The sequence below is a fragment of the Fukomys damarensis genome, unplaced genomic scaffold, assembly GCF_012274545.1.
Source record: "Fukomys damarensis isolate Sample0158 unplaced genomic scaffold, DMR_v1.0_HiC HiC_scaffold_30, whole genome shotgun sequence".
NCBI classification, from domain to species: domain Eukaryota; kingdom Metazoa; phylum Chordata; class Mammalia; order Rodentia; family Bathyergidae; genus Fukomys; species Fukomys damarensis.
In genome coordinates, this window is record NW_022900942.1 from 65692812 (window position 1) to 65710974 (window position 18163).

Genomic DNA, 18163 nt, shown 5'->3' on the forward strand with positions numbered 1-18163 from the left:
TTCTATTTTTTTTAAAGCCACTTAGAATAAACAAGCAAATGTGTGTCCCCTGGTACAGTAGCCAATTTAAGATGATTTATACTCACTTAGCAATAAAGTCTCATTCCTAAAGGATACGCTTGAGTGGCTGGAACTCTGCAAACGTTAAGACACTAATATCAGGCTTTGGGCCAAATGCATATATTCTGTCTCACTCCGATTTCTGCCATTTCAACGTACACCGTGGCCTTCTGTGGTATGTATTGTGTTAGTCCTTAGGATTTGTGGTATTCAGGCAGGCCAGAGATGATTCGCAAGTGATTCTTTAGATGCTACTAAGGTTTTGTAAAAGCAAGTTATTGTTAAGAGCTGGTGAAAAAACAAACAAAAACCCAAAGGAACTTTGAAGACTTGATTAGAAAAGATGTCTTGTTGTCCTTCATGTTTTGAGATAAGGCCAAAATATTTTTAAGTTGTCATAGTTTAAAACATAGTTGTCAAGTTTAAAATTAAAAAAAAAAAAAAAAAAGTCTCAGTGCTTTGGATGGGTTGAATTAGCAGTTTCCAGCTGAGCTGCCAGAGATGGAACGTGGAGATGCTGGGAGCCTAACACCGGTCTGTCCGAGTAGTCTCAGATGAGCCTTCCAGCTGCCTGTGAAAGTGCAGGTTTGGTAGCCGGCCCTGCATGAGAACTGTCTGATCAGGATGCCTGTCTTCCTCCCGGGCCGTGCTGCAGCCTCGACTCCTCTCCTGGAACATGGCTCCCCAGCTCGTCCCCTGGCACCGTCTGAGCTGCCCCCTGATGCAGCAGTGCCTCTGTACCTAGGGGCCTACCCCGGTGCTCGCATAAGTGCAGCGACACACACCAGGCTCTGGACTCCGCGGGCGGCAGGGGCCTCTCTGTGTACCTGTGCTGTGCCCTTGTGCCTTGACCTTTCCCCTGGCAGCCAGATGCAGTGGCGCCCTCTTCCCCAGGACCTCCTCCTCTTCCTGTGCTGTCTTATCACCTGCACTGCCCTGTTCCCTGAGTGTTCTGAGTGCTTCAGCCAGGCCTCCTTCCTGTCCTCATCATGGTAAGGCAGTAGGGGAGGGTGGGACTCTGGGGCCCGACCTCCTGGGCCTGAAACCTGGCTCCCTTTGCAGCTATTGCTGGGGTGGGGGTGTTGTGTAGTCTTTCCGAGCCCTGAATGTGTCCTGTGCAGAGTGGGGAGTACAGGGACTGGCCCAGGCTGTGGCCGAACATGCAGGGCCTGCGCCATGGCTGCATCCCTCCTGTGCAGCTCCCAGAAACCTATGGGGTGGGTTGGCCTCCTATTCCCCAGGTTGTCTTGTGCGTGTGTCTGGTGGAACTGGCCTCGCTGCACCGCGTTCTGGTGGCCTGTGCCTCTGAAATATATCACACGACCTCAGTGATTCAGAGTCCGTGTTCTCCTGGCTACCACACCGTGCACTCCCTAGTCCCCCGTAGCAGGCTATGTCCTGGCTCTGCTCCTCCAGCTGCAGGATGAAGCTGTGGGCTGCTGCTCTGGGTGGCACTGGGAACTTGGTGGTCTTCTGCACCCCAAATTCCACGTGTTCCCCCATGTGTTCCCCCAGGGGTGCTGTGTCTCCAGCACCACTGTGCTGCCCTGGGATGTGCTGGGCCAGAGGACATCGCCTGTCCACCTGCAGGAGTGCTGCGCGCTCAGAACGAGCTCGCCACCCAAGAAGCCAGGCCCCAGCACACAGTGGAAGAAGATGGCCAGCCCGCGGAGGCCCCTCTGCAACGGCTTCCTACAGCAGAAGTAACTCATCCAGGGATATGCCTCCTGACAGAGATAGAAGGCAGGTCATATGTCCGAATGTCTGTTTCTGCAGGCTGTGCAGTTTATAAAGTGTCACGGATCCTAAGTCCAAGTGCCAGGCAGGTTTTCCTCCCCTTAGTGGTTCCTGCAGAGGTGCGGACCCAGCTGTGGAAATTTCTCTCCCTTTTATTTCTTGCTCTACAAATCACTGATTTCCCCTGGAGTACTCATCTTCCCAGGGGCTTCTGTAACAAGTGACCACAGACTTACCGGCTTCAAACAACAGACATTGAGTCCTGTGCATTCTTCTTGAAGGTGAGGAGTCTGAGTTCAGGGCCCTGGCAGTGCTGCACTTATAGGGGCTCCGTGCCCACCTCCCAGTTTCACGGGTTGCCAGCCTTCCGTGGGGCCTTGGTGTGCAGTACACCACTCCAGACCTGCCTGGGTCTTTCCATTGCCGTCTTTAAGTGTCTCCCCCTCCCTCCTCCCTCTCTCCTTCTCCTTGGGCAGTACAGAAGAGTGAACCTGGGGTCTTTGCCCTAAGCTACATTCCCATCACAACTCCTTTATCTATTATCTATCGGTTTTTTCCCCTCCCTCCCTCCCTTCCTTCCTTTTCTTACCTTTCTTTGTTTTTATTCCTTTCTTCTGTCTTTCTAACTGCCAAGATTGGGCACAAACTTGTCATCCTCCTGCCTCAGCCTCCCAGAGTGCTGTAATTACAGATGTGTCTACTACCATGCCTGGCCCTGTGTATTGCTTTTAAGGACCTTTGTTGTTGGATTTAGGGCCTTCCTGTGTAAATGATTACCTCCCTCTTGGAATCTTTAGTTTCATCTGAATGGACCTGTTTCCTAATTAAGACAGCATTTCAAGTTCCAGAGATTAGGACTTGATGTATTCGGTGGACAGTTGACCTGTGATGCTGTGTAATAGCAGTGGGCCTTATCCTGTCAGTTAGTCTCACCAGTTTTATAAGCTAATTTCAAGTCCATTAATTTTCATGATCTGATTGCTGCCAGGGAGTTTTCATGGGGAGTGCATGACAGCTCTTGAGGCAAGTCTTCAAACCGGAGTGGGCCAAGGGCTGTGGTGTCATGGCTTGCTCTGAGGAGGAGACTCAGAGTGGAGCTTGGGCGGCTCGCGAGGTGGGTCTGCCTGGCCATTTGGTGACAGAGCCAGTGGTGGGCCCCTGGGGGTCAGGTGCAGAGCAGCGCTGCAGAGCATTGGCCTTGCAGCAGGGCTGGCAGGGGTGGGGATGTCCTGGTTTCTTCCTCTGACTTGGAGTGAGACCTGGGCCAAGGGGTCCATGGCCTAAGCCTGACTCAGCCTGGCTATATCTCAGGACTCTACAGGGAGAATCTTTGCTGAGGGGAGCATGAGAGGCTAGCAGAAAGCTATGGACAAGGATTTGGTTGGCTTTGACGGAATCAACACTGATTGTGTGTGTGGGTGTGTGGGTGACCCGGGAGTTTGAACTGGAGAGATCTTCATAAGGAGCAGTGGAGCTGTAATGCATGGCACAGATGTTAAAGGGATCTGTTTCCCACCAGTCCTTCCCCGGCACTATGACCATATAATTTTAAAAATAAACTTTGCTTATTAGTGCTTCCAATCATTTAAATATAGCTTTGAATACTTGCCATTAAAATATTAGGAGGAGGAAAAGGCATTGTGAAATATCTGAGAGCTGTTTCACCGGAACCGTTTTGGTGACCCTCCTTCCTTTGGACCGCCCCCGAGGCTGTCCTCCGCCATAGAATCTGTTAGGTTGAAACTTGGTTCAGAACCTGAGAGTCCCTTCCTGCAGCTTGTGGCAGGAGATCTGTAACCCTTCTCTGTGGAGCGAGTGTGACTTGGATGTCTGGGAACCGGGGCAGGCACCTGTGGGCCTGGGGTGGGACCTGTCCTTCCCAGGGAGGGGCTCTGTGTCCCTTCCTGTGTGCTGAGCCACAGGGGGATCTGCCTGTCTGGGGTCTGCTGATTCCGTCTCCGCCTCCTGTGTCCTTTCTGGCTGCTGGCTGGTAGCTTTGGCTTTCAGCCAGGCAAATCTGCTCTCCAGTTCAGAATCAAGACCGGTCCCCTTCCAGGGGTCTTGTTGTGGCACACAGTCTCCTGTGGAGGTCAAGAGGCTGTGACTCTCAGTGGAGCAGTGATCCTGGCACCTGCAGCAAATGCGTGCTCAGGCCAGAGCATCTTCGCTGTGAGCGTTAGGCCACACCATGGGATCTCTGGTCAGTAGCTGCCTGGGATGCGCGGCCTCCTAACCTCATTCTGGATGAAAGGGCGTGAAGTGCCTTACAGACTTGACGCCAGGCTACTTATTTATGAAATCATCACCTGATATCAGATATGTCGATCCTTGTCCACCAGATGCATGAGAAATAATTTTCAGCACAGGTATTGATCAGGCTGGTTACCAAGAATGGAGCCTGATCCACTTACTCTTCTGAGATTTACTAAAATTGACTCTCTTTGGGAGACCGAAAAAATCATCTAGGCTGCGAATGAGTTGTTCCAATTCTTTTCATGCCTAGCAAGGTTTCAGGCTAAATTTGGGCCCTCAGGAGACAGATTTAGGGCCTGGCGGGTCGAGAGCGAGATGCACGGCTTGCTGGCCACAGGCCGGAACGTGACACAAGAGGTAAGGCTGGAGTTCGTGGTGGGGTCTGGATGTGGCTGCTGCTTTGCTGAAAAAACCACAGCAATACCAACCCGATTGATGGAAAGTGTGTGCTGCAGTGAGGAAAGCAGAGGCTTTGTGCTGGAGGGAGCCCAGGGAGTCTGGGCACCACAGCCGTGCCTGGGAATGCTCCTTTCAGTGCCTGGGACTCTGGAGCCGTTCTGGCCACAGGGGAAGGTTGCAAGTGGGCTTGTCTGGTCCGGGGACGTCAGCGAGGCCATTTCTGAATGTGGGAGGAATGCGTGCTGAGGAGGAGCAAGACACAAACTGATTCCCATCAGCACCTGGGGTGTAAGTTGTTGGCGGTGACTGTACTCAACTACCCATGCGGGGTTTGGCTTTGGAAGGATGTCAGGGAGTGTCCTGTCCTCTGATGCCACCCGCCTTCCATGGAAATTCTGGGAGGGGCGTGCCATGGGCTGGGCACTCCAGCCATGATACGGACTGCTCCTTTGATTTAGTTTGGATGGTGCCACATGGACAGCCTGCTACTCCGTTTTTGGTGTGGACACCGCTCCACAGTTGCCATCCCCTGAGGCTGTCATAGTGAGTGAGAACCCTGTCTTAGAAAAACAGTGGGCTGGGCATGTAGCTCAGTGCAGAAGCCCTGGGTTTAATCCCCAGTACCACAGCATAGAAACAAAAACTAGAAAAGTGGCTGTCATAGTCATCCAGAGTAGTTTTGGCCTTTCTCTTTTGGTGACAATTTGGTGCTCTTGGAATGTTGAAGAAAGTTCCAGTGTAACACACATGCATTTTTAGTGGGATTAACCAAGTCAGTTTTGCCCAGCAGACCACTAATGCGTATCATGTAGTAGAGAGGCTGTGCTTATATAAAATTTCAACACTAAAGTCCTAGAACCTGGTTGTTATCCCCCTGTCATTTTTTATTTTAGAAGTCAGTGTGTGTCACTGACCCCCTTTGCAAGCACGCTGCATAGCAGAAAGTCTCCAGGAGTGTAGACCTTACAGCACGTGCATGTTATCTTCTTTGGTGGACTCAGAGCGGAACCAGGGCCTCCTGGCTGGTGCGCTGGCTCAGGCCTGACCCCTTGCATGCTTCAGGACTGGTCCCTGGCTGGTGTGTGTACTCACTGGGCTGGAAGAGTCTTTGTTCACCTGAGGTGTTGCCCTCAGGAAGCTTCCCGTTGCTCAGCACGTGATATGCACACCCCACTGCAGGGTGAGGTGGTGGGGTGACCTGGGAGAAGTCTCCTGTGTCACCTCTTAGCTCTCCAAGGCAAGTCCTCTTGCTTGGGCACACACCCAAAATGCTTGGAGCTATCAGATGGGCCTGGTTCTCACCCCCAGTAACAGGGCAGGTGGAGGCTGTGGCTGGGCACCAGGAAGCATTTCTGGGTATGATCTGAGCCTGGAAATGGGGGGGCAGGAAGCTCTCTGGAGCCCGCCTGAAAGGTAGGCAATCCCTTCACCTGCCCTCTGTACCCCAAGGTAGGCAGGAGCAGGCCGAGCCCTTTCCCAGGCTGATGTTGGGGTGATTGCTTTGCCTTTCTGCTCTACCCCACCCCACCCACTGTGGCCCAAGACCACAACATTCAGAGGCCCAAGATCAGAGTGGGAACTCAGCAGGCCTAAGGCCGGCTCCATCTCAGCACTGCACAGAGCAAAGAAGAACTGGTGAGGGGCAGGGCCTGGCTAAGGCCAGTAGCTAGAGAGTCAGTGCCTCCTCATTCCCTGGCCATGGAGGTATAGGGCCACTCAGAGGCCAGGAAAGAGGAGGTGTGGTTGCCCTGGGAGGGGTGCCAGGCCCTGGGTGTGTGGCTGCAGCACACAGCTCTGGGGGAGATTCCTGGCTAGCACCATGCGGAGGATGCAGGTGCCGGTGTGTGGAGCTGCGAGGAGTGGAAGTGTCCTGTCTTCACCCAGAGTCCTTGTGCAGCTCAGTGGCATCCCAGCTAATGCACCACACCTGGAGTATAGGTGTGACATGCTCAGGTGTGCAAGACGGCCTCTCTGGAGACGGCTGCTTTGGGTCAGCAGCCTCGGAACAGACCACAGCTAACCCTCAGGAGCCAGTTTCTTGGCTTCCAGTTTTTTTTTGTGTGTGTGTCCCTTTGGGTGGGGTTTCTGTGTTGCCCAGGCTGGTCTGAAATTCTTGATCTCCTACAGTCCTCCTGTCTCAGCCTCTGGGGCTCTGGGACCTCAGGCGAGTGCTACCAGCCCCAGCTGTGTGTTCCGGTTTCGAGAGCGTGCCTTCTCGCGTGACATCGGTTAAACAGCAGACCCTCTCTGCACCTCACTGAGCGTGATATTCATTAATAAATTGAGCGCTGAGGGCAAGTTGACCAATTCCCAGCACCGGAGACGATGCGGCAGAGGATGCTGTCAGCACTCAGAACCCGCTCTGGATGGGCAGCTTCAAGTTGCAGCAGCCGCTCATTGCTGAGAGGTCACTTTCCTAAAATAGGAACCCAATGGCTTAGGTAAGCGTCGTTGCCTTCCTCAGAGCACGGGCCATCCTGCAGCAGCCGCCCGTCCCCGACACGAACCCGGTTTCCCCGGCCCCGCCGGCTCTGTGGAATCCTGAAGGACACAGAGGGTGGACACTGTGGCAGCACTCGCTTGCAGCTGCTCCTGTGGTGGCCTTGTAGGGACATCAGACTCTCCTGCTGGACACACTCTTCCCGCCACCTGTCACAGTAATGTGTGAGCCTGGGGCCTGCCGCTCCCTCCAGGAAGAGAGCAAGTTTCTCCTGATCCTTTAATCGCATTTTTGTGAACAGTTCTGGGTGCTGCTCTGTAAACAACTGCATAGGGTATTTTTAGTCTTTCTCCTAGAAACGCGAATTGGATCTCTGGAATCCATGTGAGTGAGCTGTGTTGGTCTCTGCAGTAAGCCAAGGTGGTCTGGCTCTTTCCACCTGGGGCACCGCATTTGTGTCTACACAGCCATGGAGAAGTCCAGACATCTCTGGGTTTTGCTTCCACCCTGGGGCTTTGGGAAGAAGGCACGGATTTGGACTTCCCATAGGGCGCTGCTCTGCTTTCCAGTCTTGAGCCCTGCTGATGGAGTGTGCCTGGGGCGAAGCACACCACCCATGGGCGGAGTTTCTGCTCTGGCAGCCTGGGACCTGGGAAGGAGTCTGGGCTTAGGGCTGGGAAGAGCCCTTCTCGCATCAGAGCAGACGCAAGCCTGGAAACATCTGGAAGACTCTGCGGGCACAGCTGTCCCTGTGCATCCCCTTAGGGCTCAGATCAGTGGCAGATGTCGAAGTTAGCAGTCTGGGACGCCCTCCCTGATTCCTGTGTTCTCCCCCAGGGCAGCTCGAGCTATTATTAAATGATTACACATACTTGTTCATTCCTTCCTAGTGTAGACTTTCTAGCTAATGTCACTGGAAGCTATATATAATTCTCTTGTCCTTGGTTAATGCTCCTAAGATTTTCCTGCCCAGCCTTCCCCTTCTCCTGGGGTCTTGTGCTCCTGACATTATGGTGAAATTTGTCCTCCTGTTCTCTGTGTTGCTGTACGTGAGGAGGGGTCCTTGATGATAGAGAACGGCCACTGTCTGCTAGGGATGGTGACATGGTCGGTCCTAGGATGGCTGGCTGGGGAGCAGTCCCTTCTCAGAGTCAGGTTCCTCTTCTGTAGACGTGGGTCATGGCACAGTGGTGCAGTCAGGAGGGGAGGCCCGTCGCTGGTACATAGACACGGAACCGCAGTTTAGAATGTGTCTGCGCACGCATCCACCTGGCCTTTGCCTCCCGTCCCCACAGCCCTGCACCCCAGCATCCTCTTCAGCTGAGGGGAAGCACGATTTCTGATCAGTCTGCAGTTAGGCAGGATGGCTCCACAGAGGTGAAACAGTTGTCCATGGCCTCATCAGGAGGTGGGAATCTTGCAGGTGAGGGATGCTTCTCTTCCCCTGCCCTTGGTGGTGAGTTATGCAGATTCCTGGGCAGTTCCTGTTGGAAGACCCCAAACAGAAGACTTGAACTGATACGTTAGCATTGGGGGCTGGGAAGGCAGAGTCTAGAAGTGGTAATTCTATTACAAACATCGAGGAGCTTAACCTGATGTAAGCATTTGGCAGTTTATACATGTATTGAACTATGTAGATTTTTATTTTATGTATCAGCTAGTAAATATAGTAAATCAGTACAAACACACACAAAGCCAACGAGGAGATGTGTCAGCTGCAGGGCAGGAGAAAAGAAAAACTCTGCTGAACACTTTGAAAACCTGGGCATAAAGACTCCTTGGTGGAGAAGCCTTTGATACTAACCTTGGAATTGGGGCAAATTGACAAGAGCAGCTTGTTGGATGAAATTGGTGGGTTTTACATAGTTCTAAATGCAGTTTTCAAAGTTGGGTTCCCATGGTTACTCCCAGGCAACACGAGTTCTCTATAATTTACAAACTTTTTCATCTGGATGTCTCGGGCAGCCTGCATCTTGTGGGTCGAACACGCCTATGTTGTAATAAAAATACATATTTAAAAAGGAAGGTTAGTTACTTTATATACATGAACGACCTCATGTATTTTACATGGGGTCCAAGGCAACCCCTTTTCCTGTAGTGTGGCCCAGGCAAGCTAGCAATATCCAGGTGCAGGTTGGATGTGTACCTAAAGTGATATTTTAAAAAATCAGGTATAATTTTGTAAAACAGTTTTTTTCTTATTTTAAGTCAGTGTTTCTCAAACCAGGTTCTCCTAGAAACCCTTAGTCATTCCTTGGGTATTTGATAATTCTTTCTCCTCAGAATTTTTCTATTTCTTTAAAAGTTTATTCAGCTTTGAGAAACACAGGATTCGAGACAGGTTGAGGTGAATAAAATCATAAGTTATGTGTATTTCTGTCCTGTGTTTGGAGTAATGTTTTCATTTTCAGTATCTTTTTATTCAAGAAGAGAAAGTCCTGGCAGGCACAGTGTGCACGCCTGCAGAAGCATGTGGGTGTGCATGGGCATTGACGTGTGTGACTGGTCACCTGTCGCCATGCTTCTGTGTCCCTCGTGCTCTGCTCTGAGTACATGTCCTGACTGTGTATGGACCGTGCTGCTATGGGGTTGGCTCGTTCTCAGGTGCTTTTAAGCACAAGAGATCCTGATTCTGCTGGAAACGTCTCCCTGCTGCTTTTGAACTGTGTTGGAGGCTGATGCCTCGGTTGTGGGCTTCTCTCATGGTGACCCCTGCTGACCAGTCCATTGCCCCGTCTCAGCACCTGGGAATCTTGGTTCAGATGACAACAACCTCTGTTTGAAATGTTTTTGTCTGTTTATGTAAATCCCATTGTACTGTTGGGACTGTTTGTAGCCCTCTTGTGAACCCAGAGCCACTATAATGAGAATTGGGACTTCTAGTCAGGGCCCAAGGTGGGCCTAGTGAGGCAGAGGCTGGCGATGTCCCCTCCTTGGAGTTCCTGCTCACCTTCACTGCCGGCTTCGTCCTCACCTTGTGTAGGGGCAGGAACTGGGCAGGAAGGCCTGGTAAGACAGTACACAGCTGGCCAAGCTTGCAAAAAAGGTGGGCTGACTTCCAGCAGAGAGGGAATGGGGTTCCTTCCGAGTGTGTGCTTCTCACGTGCCTGCCTGCCTTCCTCTCCACACATAGCCTGTGCTCAGGACGCAGGCCCGCAGGGTGACATCTCTGACAGTGCCGTGTTGCCTGGCCTCGGAATGCTGTGTCCTGTCTGTGCTTTGTCTCTGGAATGTATATTTTCTTTGGGTGGGGAGCATTGCCCCCTATGAAGAGGGAGAGATCTTTGCTTATGGCTTCTGAGGACAAATAGGGGATTCTCAGCCTAGGTGCCTGTGATCGTACAGATACATCATGGACATCATGTGTCCAGCTGTCTTGCAGGAGCGTGTCCTGGAGAAAATGTTGGAGACTGTTGCATTCAGCCGCTGCCCTGGCCATTCATGCCTCTGAATGACTCTACACAGTTTAATCCTTGATTATATTTTGTTTCAGCCACTTTTGTTTCACCTGATAAGTACTTTGTGAATAATGCACATAGCTGCTCTTGAATTTATTTCTTCAAAGAAACTGAAAATACCCTGAGAGCAGGGGCCGTGTTGCCCATGTAGTTAGTGACCAGAACAGAAGTGCTTGGCTGATTCCAGTGCCAGGGAGCGTGGCCTTTGGGATTCCTCTCCAGGGAGAGCAGATTGCAGCTGTGCTCTAGTAGCTCAGCTCCATTTGTAGTTGAACCAGGTAGACACGCTGTAATATTGCCTAGAAGGAAAAGATCCAGTTGAATGGAAATCTGTGCTTTTCCTGGTAACATTTATAACTTTATTTGGGCTGCATAACAGTGTTGGGAAAAGGAAGACAACATGTTCATGATTGAGTGGGGACTGCTGATTTGCCTGTGTAGGAGAGGGGTCTGCAGATGGTGAGACCTCTCAGACAGGAAGAAGAGACTTTTCCTGCACCCTGCCTAGAGGAGTTTAGGGCGCGTGTCGGAACCAGAGAATGTGTGAAGCGGGATCCAAATCAAGCCTGCTGGTTGTTCACACAATGTAACGGTGGTCGTGGAAATTTATGTAAAGCATCAGCTCGGTGCAGAGCGGCACAAGCACAGGCCAGACTTGGGTTGCCATAGTAATATGGCCACAAAGGGCAATGCCTCCTGGAATGCAGGAGCCAGTGGTTTGCGTGCTTCCAGAGTGCCAGCTTCGATGGCAGAAGGAGGTGCTGGAAGCTTGATTCCCCGCAATCTTAGATCATTTAGAAGTTCAGGAACTGAAGGATTATTGGGGGTGGGTGTTTGTGAGTGAGGTGATTAGAGCTTCTTATAAGCCTGGAAGTTGGAAGTGAGTGAGAAGTGACCACAGAATGAGAGAGCCCCTCATAACTGAAGGCTGTCTTTGTTGTCAGAGAGTTGGACCAGTCGCCGCAGCTGGTCCAGTTGATACCTGAATTTTGTCAGCCCAGCCAAACCCTTGAGATGTGTTTGTTGCCCTGTCCCGCCTCACACAGAGGGCTCGGCCAGTGCAGCTCTCCTTTGTCCTTGGGACACTGTCCGCCGTGCTGATGGGGGGTCATGGTCTTGAGACGGACCTGCCCATGCTGTCCTCTCCAGCATGGCCCTTTGTGTCCTGTCCGGTGGCTTTTGCAGGCGGGGTTCAAAGAGTTGTTTCTCATTCCAGGGAACTTAGAAACAACTTTACTCTAGCAACTAATTTTATAAGTGTCGTCAGATTTTTTTAGGAGGGATGATGAGTTTTTAACTTTTATTCTGGGTGAGAGTGGAGTTAAGAACTTAAATGAGTCCTTTGTGACTCAACGTGGATCATTCACTTTGGGGAGATGGTTTAATTTTGCTAAAAAAGCGAAAAAAAGTCATTTATATAATTAATTTTAATTGTCCTTTTAGTGCAGCAGTAAGCAGAATCTGGGAAGAAAACAGTCCCCTGATCTTGTACTGTGAGTGGTAGGGATGCTGTCATTGCTAGTGTATTTTCCAGGTTGGTGTTTGTTAGGAGTGGTGCTTGTGTTGTGGCCCCCACTGCTTAAGTCGGTTTGTTCTTAGTAAATCTCACAGCTGCAGCAGCAGGATGTGGCTCCCTGGGTCTTCCACCATCACCCTGACCTGCTGGGCAGAGCCACAGCTTCGTTGGGAGCAGGAGGGCTGTGGCCTGGGGGAGAAGGCCTGGATTTATTTCCCCAGTGTTGAAGAATGAGGATGCAAATTGTTCAGCCCCTCAGGCTACACCCAGAGGCTGTCCCTCTGTGGCTGGCACCCTGCAAGAGTGTGTATCCAGGGCAGTGCTCTTTGGAAGTCTCTTCTCATAAAATAATCTTGGCCTGTCAGGTTTTTCTCTGAATGTGTAAAGCATAACCTGTCGATAATTGCTTTAAATTTCTTTTCTTCCACTGCCACGGAGCTGCAGGACCTCATGGACAAAGCTCATCAGCCTCAAGCCAAGTGACCCCCTGAGGCTTTGCGTCCTTCAGCGAAGGGCTGGCTTCACCTGGGGAGCCCTGAAGGAGGAAGAGTGGGGCAGGGCCAGCAGGGAGCTTTCTGCCCTTCCTTGGAGTTCTCTCTCCTTCAGCTGCAGACACCACAGAGAGATCAGAGCCAGAGAGAGGCCATGCAGGTGGGGTTGTGGATGCAACGAGAGAAGGTGTGAACCCTGGCGGAAAGCAGAGGCCTGGAGAAGGACTCACTTGTGCGGCTCCCAGGGCACCCCTTTCCTCGAGCCAGCCATGCTTTAAAGACGTCTTGGGTGTGGGAGAGTGCAGGGTCCTTCCTCTCCGGGGCTGCGCTTTGTGGGTCCCAGGCACCCACTGAGGGCAGCACCGACCTTGTCTGTGGCACAGAGTCCACTCCGAGAGAGCGTAACCTCTGTGACCGGACATGTTCTGTCTCAGCTATTGTTGAAGTCTTACTGTGCCTTCTTTCTACATCAGGCTACCAGAGTCGGTGCACACGGGAAGCAACACATGCATGGCTGATATGATCCACTGTTTGTAGCAGTGCTGAGAGCCTTGCGGGGCGTTGCGTTCTCTGTGGATAAGGGGGCAGCTGGCTTCATCTTCTCAGAGTTGACCGCTATTCCTAAAGCTTCATCCGTTTCTTACTGTAATGGGAGTGCAGTTTGTTAAAGACAATGCAAAACATTCTAGCAAGTAGAGCACCGCACACACTGGAAGCCAGCACCACTGGCAGAACTGCGAGGGACATGATGGAATTTGAAGGCAGCCATTTTCGAGAGGGGGTCCTTGCTCTGTGGCTCTTTTAGGACTGGCTGATCTCGTGGAGGGGTGCTTGTGCCTTGTGCATCAGGGAGCTGTGTAGCAGTGTCATCCATGTGTTGTCGGAGTGGACTCCTCTTTCATGATCCATTCTGAGGGATATAAAGTAAGTTTTGCATGGAAAATTTTGATTATTGTCATGGAAGGTGTTTGAAGCGAGAGGTTTAACCAAGGCATTGAGCAGTTTTCTTACTGAAGGTCCCTGTGTTCTCTGTGTGCTCCTGCAGTGGTTGCAGAGGGTTCTGTATCCAGGGACCCTGGGGTGCAGGTGCCCTCTGGGTTGAGTGCTGGAGTGACCGGAAGCAGCTTGGCGGGGTCTGCGGGAAGGCTGGTGCTGTGGGTGTGGGCAGAGAGGAGGGCGGCCTGGGGCCCTTTTCAAAGTTGACCAGCTTGGCTAGGAGGAGGAGCTGATGAAGAAGGGTCTATGTGATGGAAAGTGGTCAGCCTTTGTCCAGGGTCCGGACTCACTTTGGAGTTCATTCTTCTGCTCAGCGACCCGACTTTCACAGAGGTGAGGCTTCTCTCCCAGTATCAGGCCCTCCCCGTTCCGGGCAGCAGGAGGAAATGGGGCTGCAGTTGGCCCCTGTCCCGAGCATGTGCACGCAGCTGCAGGTCTGCACACTGACCTGGCCCGGGGGCAGCCCTCAGCCTTGCCAGTCCTGGACCCTTCTTGGTGCGGCTTTTGAAGAAAGGTGCTGTGGCTTAGGTGTGTGTTCTGTGTCCCTAAGAGTTCTGGAGGCGTGGCTGGGCCTGGTGCAAGGAGAATGGGTCACAGGCCCTCAGAAGGGCTCCATGCTGCCTTCTGGATAGGTTATGCTAAAGCCAGGCTACCTCATGTGCAGGAACTCTCTGCCCATGACTTGTCCCCTTTCTGTGTCATTTCTTGCCAGGTCACCTCTGCTGGGCCGTTGGGGTCTTCTGGCCATCAAAATTGTGGAGCAGGTAGCCCAGTGTCCTCTATGAAACATACAGCCTTGGGTGTTTTGTTAGAGCCCCTGAAAATGCTGGGTTCTGTCTTAGAAAGGACCTGCACTTCTCTGTAGACTTGGAGCCTGGCTGTCAAACCACTCCTCATCCCTCACTTGTGGGCACCTTTCCTCCGTCTCCTCTCCAAGGCTGGTTTCCTGGTCAGAGGTCCCTGGAGCGGCAGCAGCCTTGGCGTGGCCCCTGTTCCCTCCTCCTGCCTGTGCTGGCTTCTAGGAGAGGGCTTGTTGGCAGGGCCTGTGTCTCTCCTGTCTTCCCTGGGTCCCTGGCCCAACCCAGTGCAGAGTGGTGTAGTGATTCCACCGGGGAGGCTGGGCTCACTGTGTGCTCCTCCTGAGCCAAAGGACGGCTGAGGCGCTGTGAGGAACGCAGCAGGGTGGGTGCCTCCAACACAGAGGGCCTGGCAGATAACGTGATAAACTGACCTCTCCCCACAACAGGATATGCGGAGCCCGGCAGCCATGTCTACCCTGAACCAGGGCCTTCTTCCAGGGGGGTCTGTACTTGGGGAGGGGCTGGTGGCATGAGAGATGGACAGACATCCCAGTGTGGGTCCAGCACTGAAAACCTCCTTGACATTGAACTCTCTGAAGCTTGCTGCTTCCCTTGGCTAGCACTCATACCACCGTCCCTGGTGTCCCGAATGTGTGCCCGGCAGAACTTGGTTATTTGTCTAAATGATTTTCTCCTCTATTAATCTGTAAGCTCTTGGAAAGTGAAACCTCTTTTTCTGTTTTGTTTTTCTAGAGCAAATATTACATGCTCAATAAGAATTTATCAGATTGAATCAAAATGTGTCAGATAATATCTTTTTTCCATTTTGGGAAAAACTGTTTTCCTAAGTAAATATAGACGTTATTTACCTAACTGAAAAAACACAAGCCAAACCAAAAAAACACAAAAAGCTTAATTTTAATGACAGGTTTTGTGGATTTCTGTTTGTGTGGTGCTGGGAGCTGAACCCAGGGCCTTGCACGTGCTGGGCAAGTGCTATATCTGTGAGCTCACTAAGCCCCTCCGAAGGCGCCCTGTAAAGAGAGTTGCACAGGCTTGAACACCGGGGATATCAGGTAGAGGGGTGACATACAGGGAGTCGAGGGCTGGCGTGATAAGTGACTGACCGGCCTTTGACCGCGTGGGTGAGGGTGGCGGAATGTCGGAGGAGGAGGGTGAGGAGTGCTGCCGCCTTGCTGAACACTCAGTGAGCACTTCTGGTCTCCATTTGCTTAGCACACCCTGGGCCTGGGAGGCTGGACGGCTGCCCTGGCCGGGGTTGTTATGGCGATGGGTTCTGAGGAGCAGGGGAAGGAGAGTCGGGAGAGCAGGGAGCAGGCAGATGAGTGGGGGAGCAGCGCAGTGGACTGGGGAGCCCCAGAGGCTGGCTGGTGAGAAGTGGGGGCTGGAACCTGGCCTCTGAGACTCTGCCCAAGTCCGACCTGCTGACGGCACTGTGCATCGGAAGTCATTCTGCTGTGAGTGGGACTGTCTCACTTTCACCCATGGCTTCTTCCGGATCGAGGACTCGCCCCAGAAAACTCTTTGAGAAGTGCTGCTTTAATAGTGCACATCTCATAGACAGTTGAATAAAATGCCATGATAATGAAAATGTTGTTTCTTCCCCAAAGGAAATAATGTGGATTTAGCCACTTAACCATATAAAGATTTTGTAGTCCAGCAGGCCTGCAGACTGCTATCATCTAGTGATTTCTACTTCCCTTTTTCTGCTGTCCTGATTATTTATTCTTAATGTATTTTTAAAGAGTATTTATTTCCCTCACCTTAACTCAGGCTTATCACATGTTAGAACATCTGCTTAATGTATTAATAAAATTGCCATTAGTAGGAGCAGTAAATTGAGGATGCGACAAACATGTAAGTCGCAGAAGGCTCAAAACAAGAAAATCGAAAGATAAAACCCCCAAATAAATCCCCAAGCCCTTATGTTCCGTAGGTATTATCTTTCTAGACCAAGTAAGAATGACTTCCATTCTGCAGCAGTTCCTTTCACTCTTTGTGTTATGGTTAGCTGTAACCTTTGCTTTCTGATGCTCGTCCTGGTGTCATCCGCCCTGGTGACATTTCGGAGTTGGCCATCCGTGAGGCGGCTCCTGGACAGCCAGCCCTGGCACCCTCCTTGGGCTTTTCCCTTCTGCAAAAGCACCAACTCTGAAATACAGCAGCGATTGCATTAAATCCTCGGCTGGCAATTTTGTGTGGGATTGGGTATTGAAATGCAGCAAAGCAAATAATGAAGGCATATGTTTACCTATAATTCTTTTTACCTTGGGAGAAGGATTAAATAGGAACAGTTTGGTTGTTGTCAAATTCTTAACAGTTGCCTTCAAGCATGAAACAGTCCCGGGGCTCTCGGAGGGTTTACTTAGCAGTTTGAATAGAGAGGTCTTTACTGCTAATGGAACCGCGATGGCAGGCTTAAGCAATGGGGTGCTTTATAGCCTCTTTAGCCACTTGAGAAGATGTAACATCAAATCGCTGAAACCGCCCCAGTCTCCATCGGTGTTTTAGAAATTGTGAAAAGATTGGTGAATAAATAATTCAGGGTTGTACAAATGTCTGTGTGTCCAGGGCGTTATGAGTATCTAAAAGCTTGGTTTAGGGGAGCTTTAGTTCTCGGAGACTCTGGAGGCCTCCTTGAGCTTGGCCCCAGGGAACATTTACAGAGGGTGACATTGTGGGAGAGAGAAAGCATTTGTAGTTGGGGCCGACTTACTTCATAAGGACGCATTCCACCAGGGACTCCAATCCCTGAAATGTGCGACTCATAAAACAAAGAGTATCTTATTCCCAATACAGATGGTTTGTACTTGCCACGTGTGTGTGTCTGTGTGTGTTTGTGTTTAAAAAACATAAAGGATGCATGCTGGTGATTGCAAAGGGTCTGAAGTAACTGTTTAAGGTCTGTACTATTTAATAGGCGAGCTTGAAGAAAACATTTGAAGAAGTAGGAGAAACACAGTCACAGTTTGATAGCCGGTTAGAACTTCTGCCACCTGCTCTTGTCATCTCTCCTGGGCTTTGTTTAGTGAAGACATTGCCTGGAAGAGCTCGTGAATGAGCAGGTAGGAGACAGGTCTGGAGACCGGCCTCTGGGATGTGACATGTGCACACGTACTTGACTCTGCTGGGTGTAGAGATGGTTGTCTTTCCCTGTCTCTCTGGACAGGGTGTGGCCCTGTGGCGGGCCTGTGACATGCTCGGTCTGGACAGGCATCAGGAGCAGGTGTGGGCTCCCCTGTGTCTCAGGATGCTGGGAACAGAGCCCACAGATGGTGCGGTGGGTGTGGATCTCACGATGAATCACTGTACCCCTTGTCACTGCAGTGTAACCTCCACCCGGCTGCCTGCGTGACCTGGAAGGTGCTGATTCTTCTTGGAGAAGAAAGGTACTCAGGAGGTACTCGGGAGGGCCATCCGCTTCTCATGCGGGCGGTGGGCGGAATTCCCATGGTGACTCGTGGAGGGAGCATGAGCAGGACACAGCTTTGGCCTCTCAAAGACAGTGGTGCACCAGGTGCTGGCTTCTCTCCAGGTTGTTCCAGCTCTTTACTTTCTTCCTCCCAGCGACAGAGTCTTTCCGAGCCTTTGCATGGGTCGTGGTAGGATCCCCAGTTTCACAGTACAGGGTGGAGGGTGACTTCTCCTCCTCAGGTGCATGGTGCTCTCCTCTGTGTAGACCAGGAGGAGGCTCTGTTTCACAGCTGACTAGTGTGGCCCGGCCCAGCCTTGGGTACCTTCTTCTCCCGGGGGCTCTGTGTTGTCCCGGGAACCTAGGGGTTGGGCGTGGAGTGTGCTCAGTGTGGAGGGGCCGAGGCTCAGTGAGTGAGGCGATGCCCAGTCAGCTGCGGGACGACACACAGTTGACCCAGCTCCGCAGCCCCTCCCATGCCTCACGGGCATCTTATGGCTTCTGCGTATGGTTGAACAGACGTAGTCCAAGGGGACAGAAGTGCTTGACCCGGAGAGGTCCACTTCAGATAGACGGTCAT

At 51.7% G+C, this 18163-nt stretch overlaps 1 protein-coding gene across 1 annotated transcript in view; it reads left to right on the forward strand.

Annotated features, from left to right (window-relative positions):
- Ptprm (protein tyrosine phosphatase receptor type M) overlaps window positions 1-18163 on the forward strand; it is a 608602-nt gene that overhangs the window by 300 nt on the left and 590139 nt on the right. The gene's annotated exons all lie outside the window — the stretch shown is intronic.